Below are 11,682 nucleotides of genomic sequence, written 5' to 3'. Positions count from 1 at the left end.
TGGTTGGAACTAATTATTCAAATGATGGATTTTCCTCATTGGCTAAGATCTCGCGCGTAAGTTCAAATAGCGATAGTGCTGCCGACCTATTGGTGAGGCTCGGCGTTCTTAAGTGGTAGCGAGTTTGGTCTTGACTGAACATAAACTAAGTTTACTATAAAGACATAATGAAATTAAAGGTGAGAAAACTTTAAAAAATCTGAATCTGAATTCTGAATAATTAGAGGCGCGCAGGCCTTCTTATACACAAAAACCAACAAATACAGGTGCCTTGAACACGGGATTACTCCAATAGTGTCGTGTAGTTGCTTGGTGGGCAGCCTCCTCGGTCATTTTTCTGGGTGATTTATACAGATGTTTCACGCTCGATGATAGTACACTTGATGGAGTGTCTCGACCTCAGGTATCGTTCAGGTGGTCGACTCTGTGAAATTAAAAGAATAAATTAATTACTCAAGTACGGCGTGTGGATCTTCTAGGTACTTTTAAATCAGATAATTTATGTGCCTATAATTTTGTTATTATTGTCACAAATGGTAGCCATGCTCGACGATATATATTTATTTATAAAAAATGGAACTTTCTGGGGCGGAACGAGCTTACCAGCGATTCCTTCTGCTTTACGTCTCAGAGTTTTGGATTTGATATATACTTCAGTACCGACAGTTAAGTTAGTTTCAGGTCGTACGGATTTTCGCGCGGTGGTTTGCACGTCTTGTGCTTTTAGCATTTTTAATTTGACGAAATGTCAGATCTCGTCTAATAAATTAATGAGTTGCTCACGCTCCACAGGTTTATTTATTTCAGGTATTATGGATATGTTGCGGTGTAGTTCAAGGTATCGAGGATCTCTGCCGAAATTAAGGAAGGCAGGACTGCATGCAAGGGAACTGTGGATTGATGTATTATAGGCGTAGGTTAATTCAGGTAGCCACTTATCCCATTTATTGTGTTTGTCAGTCAGGTATGATCGAATCATAATTTTTAGATTTCTGTTTATTCTCTCAACTTGATTGGATTGAGGAGAATAAGGTGGAGTGAATTCGTGGGTGATCTGCGTTAAATTAAAAAATGAAGTTACTTCTTTATTTGTAAATTCAGTGCCATTATCAGAGATAACACGTGCAGGTCCCCATCGTCGAAAAATGTCACGTAAAAATTCTACGGCTTTTCTACCGGTCGGTTTGGCCTCACGTTAGACTACCCGACATAAACGTCAATCCTGCAGACATTACTGCAGAAATAATTCGAGAAATTGCTAACGCGTGTAATTCTCGACCTACTTCTCACGTAGAAGGTCTCCACCACTAGCAAATTCCCCTCGCGCCATCGTACCAAACGCGAACTCCAGTTACCACCAACAACCGCGAACTGACTGCCCACATATGACAGTCAACCAATCAGCGCACGGGACGGAATATAATAATCAAAGGAATTTCGCTAAAAATGTAGCCGCTGCCGAAGCTACATTAAGACAACGGGGACTGACCTACCCCAGCTCAAATTTAAAAGCCCGGGAATACCTGCGAGCTCTAACTGATTTCGGGAGAGAGATGGGGCTGACCGAATCAGAACACCTCACACTCGCCAAAACCGCCATGTACCAAGCTGAGGGGTACTGGGTAAGACAGTACCAGCATTCATGGCACTGTTGGGAAGATTTCGCTAAATCTTACACAGAATACTTCACGTTGGGTAAAACTGATTTAGATATAAATCAAGAAATTATGACCACGTATCAACAACACCGCGAAGACCCAAAAACATTCATCAAAGAAGCTATGATGTACCAAGAGATGGCCAAGGTACCATCCGAAGAAGATCAAGTGCTAGTAATAAGAGCTAGACTAGCGTATGACATACAAGCGCAACTCGATTCTTTGGCACCACACACCAAAACATACTCACAATTAAATTTAGCTGTGAGAACTGCATTACAAAGACTCTCTCAAAGAGCCAAAGCAGCAGCGGAGTCCAAGAAACCTACTAAATATACCAGAAGAATACACGAAGACGAATCATCATCAAGATTAGAAGATTCTGATTCGCAAGGAGATAGTATTAGTAGATTATCACAATACTATACTCCACCTGAAAAAAATAAAACACCTAAACGAGTACAATTCCGTGATCGCCCTAAAAACATCCCACGCAGATCTCGATCACCCAAAGAACCTTCAGGAGGGGAAAGTAACTCCACCGTCTCACCCAATTACACATGCAGGAACTGTGGAGAGAAGGGTACTCACATAATACTTGTCTGCACCAATCCACGGGTAGATTTATGCATAAAATGTGGCAGAGTGGGAATACTAGTCACCGAGTGCGAATGCAACTGAAAAAACGAGTAAGTGGTATGCTCGATACACAAGAAGGGGCAAACGCATACCTACCACCCTTAACGCCTCTTTAACCAATTACACCAGCTCCTGGGACAACTGATGCGCCGAGTAACAACATCGGTCAACCCTTATCCCATGATAATTAATTCGTATCCGGGAGCATCAGTTCCGATTAATCCACCAACCCATATACATCTGACTGCTCTACTGACGACATGGGGTGCCAAATTAGTGCTTAAAACATTTGTTCACCGATTCGATGTTTATCAAATTCAAACATAAATAATGAATCGGGATGTCTACCCACTGCAAGTTGCGGCCTGAACTGCATAATCGGCTCCTTGAGAAAGAAATCAACATCAGACAAATCCACCAGCATATCAGAAATCTCTGATAGCAGTACACCTGTAGAGCTGCCGCTCATCACATTACTACCACCCACAGTAAGTCGATCAATAAACTGCACATTCACTTTCACTACGCGTTCATTCATCGCGATATTTGATACCGGAGCAAATAAAAACTTTATCTCGCGAAAAATTATCGAATTAATTCCTCATAATATTTTAGAATTCAGAATCGCTAAAAAGAACTCTACTTTTATGCTAGCGGACAATACAATCGTATGCAGTTCCGAAAAAGTTTACCTGAATTTTACTATTACTAGTAAACGCTGCGCGCGCAAGCGCGCGCGTGCAGTGACTTCTTTATGCCGTTATTCTCAAATTTGAAAATTAACTATTGATGGTTGTACTGAAAAATGATAAATTATGAGAATATTTCTTTGAAAACAAAATTCTTAACAGATCTATTAACTTTTGTTGCATCTAAATACACTTGCAATGCCGACCAAGCTCGAACTCTTGAAAAAGCTACGTATAACTGACCGTGATTAAACACGTCTTTCGTAAGGTCAATTCCTATTTTTTCAAAAGTTTGACCTTGTGCCTTGTTTATAGTCATGCAAAACGCTACTTTGATGGGGAATTGTCTTCTTTTGAAAGTAAATGGATATACGTTCTCGCAATATAATGTCAATCTATTAATAAAAACAATGTCACCTGTCAAAATTTTACATCGTAGAACATTAATACCTAAATCTAAAATAATTAACCTCGTACCATTACATAATCCTTCACTTAAATTGAGATTTCTGATCAACATTACTATTGTATACTGCCTTAAGTGAAGTTCGTACGGAGGAAAATTAGGAGGACTCAAAGTATTCAAATATTTAGGTAAAATAGCATCATCGATATTTCCGTTGTCACAATTTTCGGTACTGTCAACGGCCGTATAGATTTTTTCGGTGGACTCATTTAAAAGTACGACAACTTGTTTATTTATTGCGTCTACGTCTACATTTCTAGCAGATAAAATGACAGTTTTTGTAAGCTCGTCATAACGCTTTCCTCTAATAATATTTCCGTACACATTATCGACGATGTCATTATTTTTTGATGTCGAAAATCACCACCTAAAATAATCAATTTTCCACCAAAAGGAATATTATTGCTCATAATGTGTCGTAAAGTTCGGTCGATTATTTCTAAAGCGTATCTGGGTGACATTGGAGCCTCATCCCAAATAAAAACGTCTACATTCTTCAAATATTCCCCTTGCGTTGAATTAGGTTTGATATGTGAAGAAGAATCTGAAAACATAGGAACAGGTAAGCCAAAAATTTTATGGACTGTCTTTCCATTGGGTAAAAGAGTCGCTCCAATACCTGTATAAGCCATTGTACAAACATTTTTATTCATGTTTTTCAATAAATGACATAATATTGTGTAAATGAATGTTTAGCCAGAACCCCCAGGTCCGTCTATGTATACACAATGAGGATTATCAAGTGTTCCATTTTCGACTGAATTTAAGATAAAATCTACTACTTCTTTTTGATCGACATTTAATTTACTGTAGTATGATTGCGATTCATCTTGTGTAGGAATTTGTAATAGTTCGGCGTCAATGATATTTTCAATTTCATTTATTTGTGGCATACTGGGATATGTTCAAAGACTATATATCCCTCTCGGTGGATCATAGAATTAATATACACGTAAGCTTTATGATGTCCATCTTCTGCCCTTAAATGTCTACAAAAATCTTCAGACATAGCTCCTTTAAACTCTTTCCAAAGTTCTTCTGGATGAAGGGGCTGGCAATGAATCAGTATGCGTACAAATAAACAACGCAATTGTCGCGGCATCATCCACACTACTGTTTCATTCAACATTCGTCTCCATTCTTGATCATCCTCAATAAGGCCTGCCGCTAAACTTGCTGACATAAAAGTATTGTATACGATTCCGTTCACGGTTCTAAGCTCTTCGAAACTTCTGGCACCTTTAATGTTTATTAATAATAACCTAAGATGAAATAATTCAATTTGAGCGGGGCTCACAGAATACATGCGACCGATAACATTAAACTGTCGTTTACGTGGTTGCCAACATGAAACTTTTTGGGAAATTTTTTGAACATTTTCCGTTGATTAGACACCAATCTCCACACGGGCCATGGAGCATATTTCTTGTAACAATATCATATAATGTGGAATCACCCGTCTGATCTGGGATTTCTGCGGATATAAATTGATCAACGCGATCAGGAGTTGTTATTTTGCTACCGTCTTTTAGTGTTATTAACATGTGTAAATGTGGTAATGCTCGTTTTTGAAATTCGATGACCCAATTGAAAGCAATTACTTCACCAAAGAGATTTTGTTTTGTTATCATCTGAATTAAAATGTCTTTTTTTATATCAAATACCCGTGCAACTAAATCAGGTCTATCTGAAGCACTTTGTCCTGGCAATAAGTTATCGGTAATTTCGCGCCATTTCGGATTGCACGTCATGGTTACGAACAAATCTGGCTTACGAAATTTACGTACAATAGGCATAGCATCATGGTAATGCTGCAACATATTACGCGGTGAACCGGGGAAACTTGATGGTAAAATAACAATTTTGCCTATATTTGAATTTGTATTGTTATTGGAAAGCCGTGATTATAAATGGTCTAATAAACCTTGATAAGATTCGGCCCGCAATTTTTTCTGATTAAATTTACAGTAATTTAATCTATCTTTCTCTATCTTAACATAACTGTCTACTATCCATTGTTGAGTTAAACGACGTCCCATTAAAAAAACGTTGAAGTGGTTCCGGATAGCCAATCGATACTTATAATAATCCGCTCGAGTTACTCTTCGATGGGTTTTATACACGTATGGTATAGACTGATGCCATCCTTGATTGCTATAAGGATAAAATAGAGGATAGACCCAGGGTTCAGTGTTAGGATTCATTGTACTTAAATATTGAAATGTTTTTGATGTTTTATTTTGAATCGTAACATATGATTCAGGAATTTTACCATCAGCCGTCGTTGAAAAAACTGCAGCGACTTCATTTTCCCTTTGCAAATTATACCTTCTAATATCCATACCAGGTTTCAATGTAAAAATTAAATTCAACTCGGGTTCAACAATTTCACCATTTACATTAATTGTTGATTGATCTTTTAATACCTCTTTCATCATTTGATAGGATTTCGCGAAAACGTTATGCTGACGAATTGTCACATCGATGGCTTGTAAAAGATCTTTATCGCAATCCACATTTCTTTCAGACCGATATTCTACTGCTTCAGTCGAATCTACTATAAATAGTTGACCATAACTTGGTAATTCATCCGAAGATGGATATATTGAAGTATTCATTCGATAATATATTTGACCTTGTATTTTGAAACAATATGGGCCCCGTCTTTGAGAAGATAAATCAACCAAGTTAGCATTAAAAGAAGCGAAAGAGAACAAACTATTGAAATTGCGAATACGTTCGAAAAAGTTTTTCGATTTGTTATGAGTGCCTTCGAATAAGGATTTTAACAACAACGGAAATTCTGGAAGAGGCTCTAACGCAACTTCACCATACCGACAACAGTCATTGAAAGAATTAGGTTTATTTGAAACGACTTCAGCAGCAAAATGTTTTGCACTACAATGATGACAACGTACGTTCATTTCACCTATATTATTTTCTGGAGTTATATTTACATTGTTGGAAATATTGAAATTTGATCTATTTGAAGCATAATCTTGAACTGGAAGATCAGTCCTAGATATCACTCGATTAGTAGATTCAACCGGTATTCTACAGTAATTATGTTCAGGGCACCGGTATTGTGATACAATTGGAGCTAATGGTGCGGTTCTGCTATAATCATGTTCATAGTGCCAATTTTGAGATGCAGTCGATAATGATGGTAACGAATTATTTGATGTAAAAGGAATATTAACATTATTGTGTATGGAAGAATTCGGATTAACAACGATATCAACATTTTGAACTATCTCTACACTATGTCCAGGTTGCTCTTGTACTATATTATTTTTCGTCATTCGACGCTGACGTTGCTGCTCTCTTTGCTTTTCACGACGCGCTTTTTTAATTTCTTCTTCTTCGGCAGGTGTTCGTTAAATTTTTCTACGGCCCATTGCGAATTTAACAATAAAAATAATAAGTACAGATATCGATCAGAATGGAAATTATCGTATAGAAGAATTATTAATGAGTATTCAATGTATGAATATTAAAAAGAAATTAATGGAAATAATATAAGTAAATAGTATTTTATAGCAATACCTAAATATTAAATAAAATTAGAAGGTATAAACTAATATTTAATAAGTATATATTGGAAACGTACTGACATTGTACATGAAATGAAGAAATTAATTACACATAATAGTTGTGTTTTATTATAAAATATTGAATATATTCAGTTTATCAAAACTCAGGTATAGTTTTCCGGTAAATTTAAATCAAGTCCAGTTTAATTTTTAGTTTTACTTACTTGTTAGATTAAAGTCTGTCGTATTACACGACGCATGTAGCAATTACCATGAAGTAAACAACAATAAGTTATACTTACTTATATTTATGTGTTATGCAAGTTTTGACTGTTATTTTTGTTTTCAGTCTAATTAGTTCTGAAATTTAACTTTTGACAAATTTTTTGTAACTTAGGTAGTTATAAATTAATAAAAAGCTTTAGAGGAAAATGAATTTTATTAATAGATTACAATATAAATAAACTATTTATAAGACTGGATTATTAGTAATCGACTAATTAATAAAAATAAGGATGGCATGTATCTATGATCAATATGCCGAAAGTGATCGTATATTTATACAAAGGTAATCATATATTTATACAAAGCAAAAGAATTCTAATGCAGAGAATTCGACATTTATTGACAACTTTTAAATCATTAATTTATTTTTAGAGGCGTTGTTTTTAATATATTATTTAGCTTATAGTAATTAAAATTTTCTTGTTTGTTAACTTTAATCTTAGTTTAATATTGTTCTAATTTTATTAGAGATCGATTTGATTATGTAATAAAATATTCAGTTAATATAAGTAAGTTGACAATTACTAATATTTTTTTTATTTTAATAAAAAACTTTTTGTTGATGATTTTATTGTTGATGTTATATTATTTTAGATTTAATCAGGATCAGTTTGAATGTATCGTATCATATTGAGTTAATATTAGTTAGTTGATAATTTGTTGTATTTTTGTTGATAATTTGTTGTATTTTTGCTGATAATTAGTTATTTTGTTTGTTTTAGAAATAATATGTTTGTAGGTTTTTTTGTTCTAAATTTTATAGTATTATTAATGATTTTATTCAAATTGGATTCGGTTATATGTGTTGTTACATTCAGTTATCGTTAATTAGTTTACAGTTGGTTATATTTATTCTCGTTATTCAATTATTATTTAAGTTTAGACTTTCGTAATCGTTTTTGGTTTACAATTATTCTCTTCGGTTTTGGTTATAATAATTTTTTAGAATATTTAGCTGTCACTTAGAACGTATTGATATTCAGTTGCGTGACGATTCAAATTATTAATCGTAGTTTATATATATAGTACATCAATATAAATCATCCGAATTTGTTGGATTCACCTGAAAAACAAAAAATAATGAATCAGTACTAATTAAATACTTGAAATTACATATATCAAATGAAATAATAATAGCAAAAAAACGGTGGACACAATGGCAGCTTCAAACACGCCTTATGTTATTAAAATATTTCATCATTCATTATGATTTTATGTCGAATAATTATTGTTATGTGTATAAATTGATATCTGTCATCATATCAAAAATTGCAGACAACTGTATTTTATTTGTTTACTTAGTTTATGTTAATTTTTTTCTATAGCAATTATCATAAAATTTAAATTTTCTGTAAATATTTCAGCAACTTTATAATTCTTTTAACTATTGTTACAATTGTGTTTATGTCATGCGTTTAATGTTGGTTATTTAATTTGAGAATTTATATTAACTTCTAAGTTATTCATTGACTTAAACTGATTAATCATAAAGAATTTAATTAGTATATACTTACGTAATAGTTGATGAATTATATATTGATGAGTATGAAAATAGCGCCAATTGCCAATAATGATGCAAATTTTTATTACACCGCAATATTAATGATACAGATTTTACTAATATTTACTGTCAAAGTGATTATCAATAAACATTAATATTTGAGTGGTAAAATACTGATATCTCGTCTACTAATTATATTTGATAAACCGATGACTACCTTTTAGTTAGATGAAATAATTTATATTATTGGCTTTGTTATTTAAGTAAGACTCGAATTATTGTAACCTTAAAATATGATGTTACTACACCGAATATATCATGTAATTTGTGAAAGGATGTCGACAGTTGAGCCACTACAAACTTTGAACAATACCGGATAGCCACACTCTTTGCTCAGCAAGTTCTGTAGTGAAAGATTTTCAGCTAACTTAACGGCAAGTTTCTGGCAAAAAGCCTTGGCTGGATAATACGTGCGTGCAAGTTGATGCAAATCTACTGCCGTCATCCGAATGTAATTTGATCGAAAAACTTGCCGTCAATTTCAAATGAAACTTTCAATCAACTTGACGTCATTGTCTGCAGTAGTACTTAGTTGTAGTCGGATTGAATTCCAGTTACAGATAATTTACTGTCAACTTCACCGTAACTGTTTGCTCTCCGACGCTTTTCTTTGAGTTGGCTTTAGAATACTGCCGCAATTCCAAGTTGACTCGCGTTTGGTGGCTATTAGATATCTGAATGCATCCAAGTTGACAACAAAAGTTGAAAATGCAAAAAGTTGCCGTAAACTTACCAGCAAATAATTGGCTACTTGCCAGAGAATGAATATTTGGACATTATTTCAGTTAAACTAATGAAAAATTTCTTGATGGTCAATTCGCATTCAAATGATGTGTTCAGATCCATTCTCTGGCGCACTAAGCGTTTATTATATACCCGGGAAAATTTAAATTCACAATAAAGTTAGAGCAGAAAAAGTGAATAATAACAAAAAAAAAGTATGTATTATGAATTGTATTTGCCCACGCTTATTTACTGCAGACAGAAAACATAATTAAATCGATTATTGTTAATTTTTTTTATTAATTAATAATCGATTTTTTTATTCATTTATGTTGATAAGTAAACTTTTTCTGAGCAAACCGTAGCTAACAGGGTCTTTATTAGGAGGTGTACTATAAGCATGTAATTATTAAAGTACAATTTCAAGTTAATCTTGACTTGCTTTTCAACGTCAAATTCGGTCATGTGGAAACTCGAATAACCCGGTTTGATCGGCAAAAATTTATAATATAGCATTTACTTCCAGTTTCATGCACACACCTTATTGATGACAATATCCCTGACAGCCTCTTTATCTTGAAATTGACATTGAAATTGTCTGAGATTTGCAGTTCGAATTAGCCGACAATTTGACAGCAAAAGTTGAAAAAAAAAAAATTTGCGGTTAATTTTTCTTCAATCTACAGGTAAATTTTTACGAACAAACAAAGTCGGTAATGTTCATTCTTACTGTTTCAGAAAGTAAGCCAATTTATACATAAAAATGTCTATAATTTGACGGTAAAAAAATACTTAACAATTTTTCAAGTTGAAATAACAATAAATTGACGTAAAAATTTGCTTGAAAATTGACGATAAATTTTTTCTAGTCAACTTCTGAAGTGAATTTGCATTCTAATTCGAGTTGTGAATTCACGTCAAATTTTATAGCAAGTTGTATATAAATTGCCTTAAAAAATGGAAAAGTTCGAAGTTAACAAACATTTGACGAAAAATTTAAGGAAACTTTTGCTTAAAGCAAACTGTGCTGTTGGGTTTTTGGTTGCGATCAATTTTACAGTTTACTACGTATGCGCTCAATTATTTCGTGCTTGGTGAGATATCCGTCTACCATATTTGTTCTTTCGTGTCCCGGCCTTTGTTGTGTGCAGTTGCGTTTAAAAAAAATTGTTGCAGGTCTTAATTAAATTAAAGGATTTTGTCATTAAAATCTAATTATGACGCGAGCATCATTATTATCGTCTTTTACTCTCGATAAAGAAATTGAAGAATGGGTTCCCGGAGACGACACCGTGTATGTATTTTTTGTTAATTTACTTTTGTTTCGATTCATTTTATTATATATGCATAGTTAAGGTTATTAATATTTTTATAATTGGTTTCCTACAATAGTGAACTTCATGGATATGTCGATTCCATTGAAGGTCTTAAATCAGTAGAATCAAATTAAAAACCGGTCAATCTTTACAAAATTGTAATTAATAACGGAAGTAATTACCGCGTTCGTGTGCTTTTTTGGGGTGAGCTTGCCACAAAATGGTCCGCACAGATTAACGATCGCACCGTAAGTCCATCTTCATATTAAATGAATTATTTGTATAATATAATTAAATTAATTACCATTAATACTGTTAATTATTATGTACAGGTTATTTTCATTGTTCGAGGCCGCACAGCAATGCCGAAAATTCGTTTTAACAATCCTAACGATTCTGTTCATTCGTTAGAGTTGTACATACTTCAGTCAACGGTTATAACATTAAATGATATTAAATTTGAAGATGAGGTGACTGATAAAGAAATTCCAAATATTTTAATATCAAATATTCTCGACGCATCAGGAAAGTGTTGTATGTTTTTCTTTATACTATTGTTTATTTTAAAGTTATACTATAAAAAGATAATTAATTTTTTGTTAACATATAATGCGTGTTACTATCTAATTTGAATTATTTACATTTTTTTCTTTTATATTATATGCAGATGTTGAAGGTTATGTGAAACAACCCTTTATCAAGGTAACAGCTTATAATGGCTGGTTTGGTGGAGGTGTTTTGGTCAACGGTGATTACAAACTATCCGTGAAAATTGCTCAATATGATGAGAGTAAAATATTTCAAAAAGGCTG

The sequence above is a fragment of the Microplitis mediator genome, chromosome 8 (assembly GCF_029852145.1).
Source record: "Microplitis mediator isolate UGA2020A chromosome 8, iyMicMedi2.1, whole genome shotgun sequence".
NCBI classification, from domain to species: domain Eukaryota; kingdom Metazoa; phylum Arthropoda; class Insecta; order Hymenoptera; family Braconidae; genus Microplitis; species Microplitis mediator.
Note: the sequence above shows the minus strand (reverse complement) of the source record.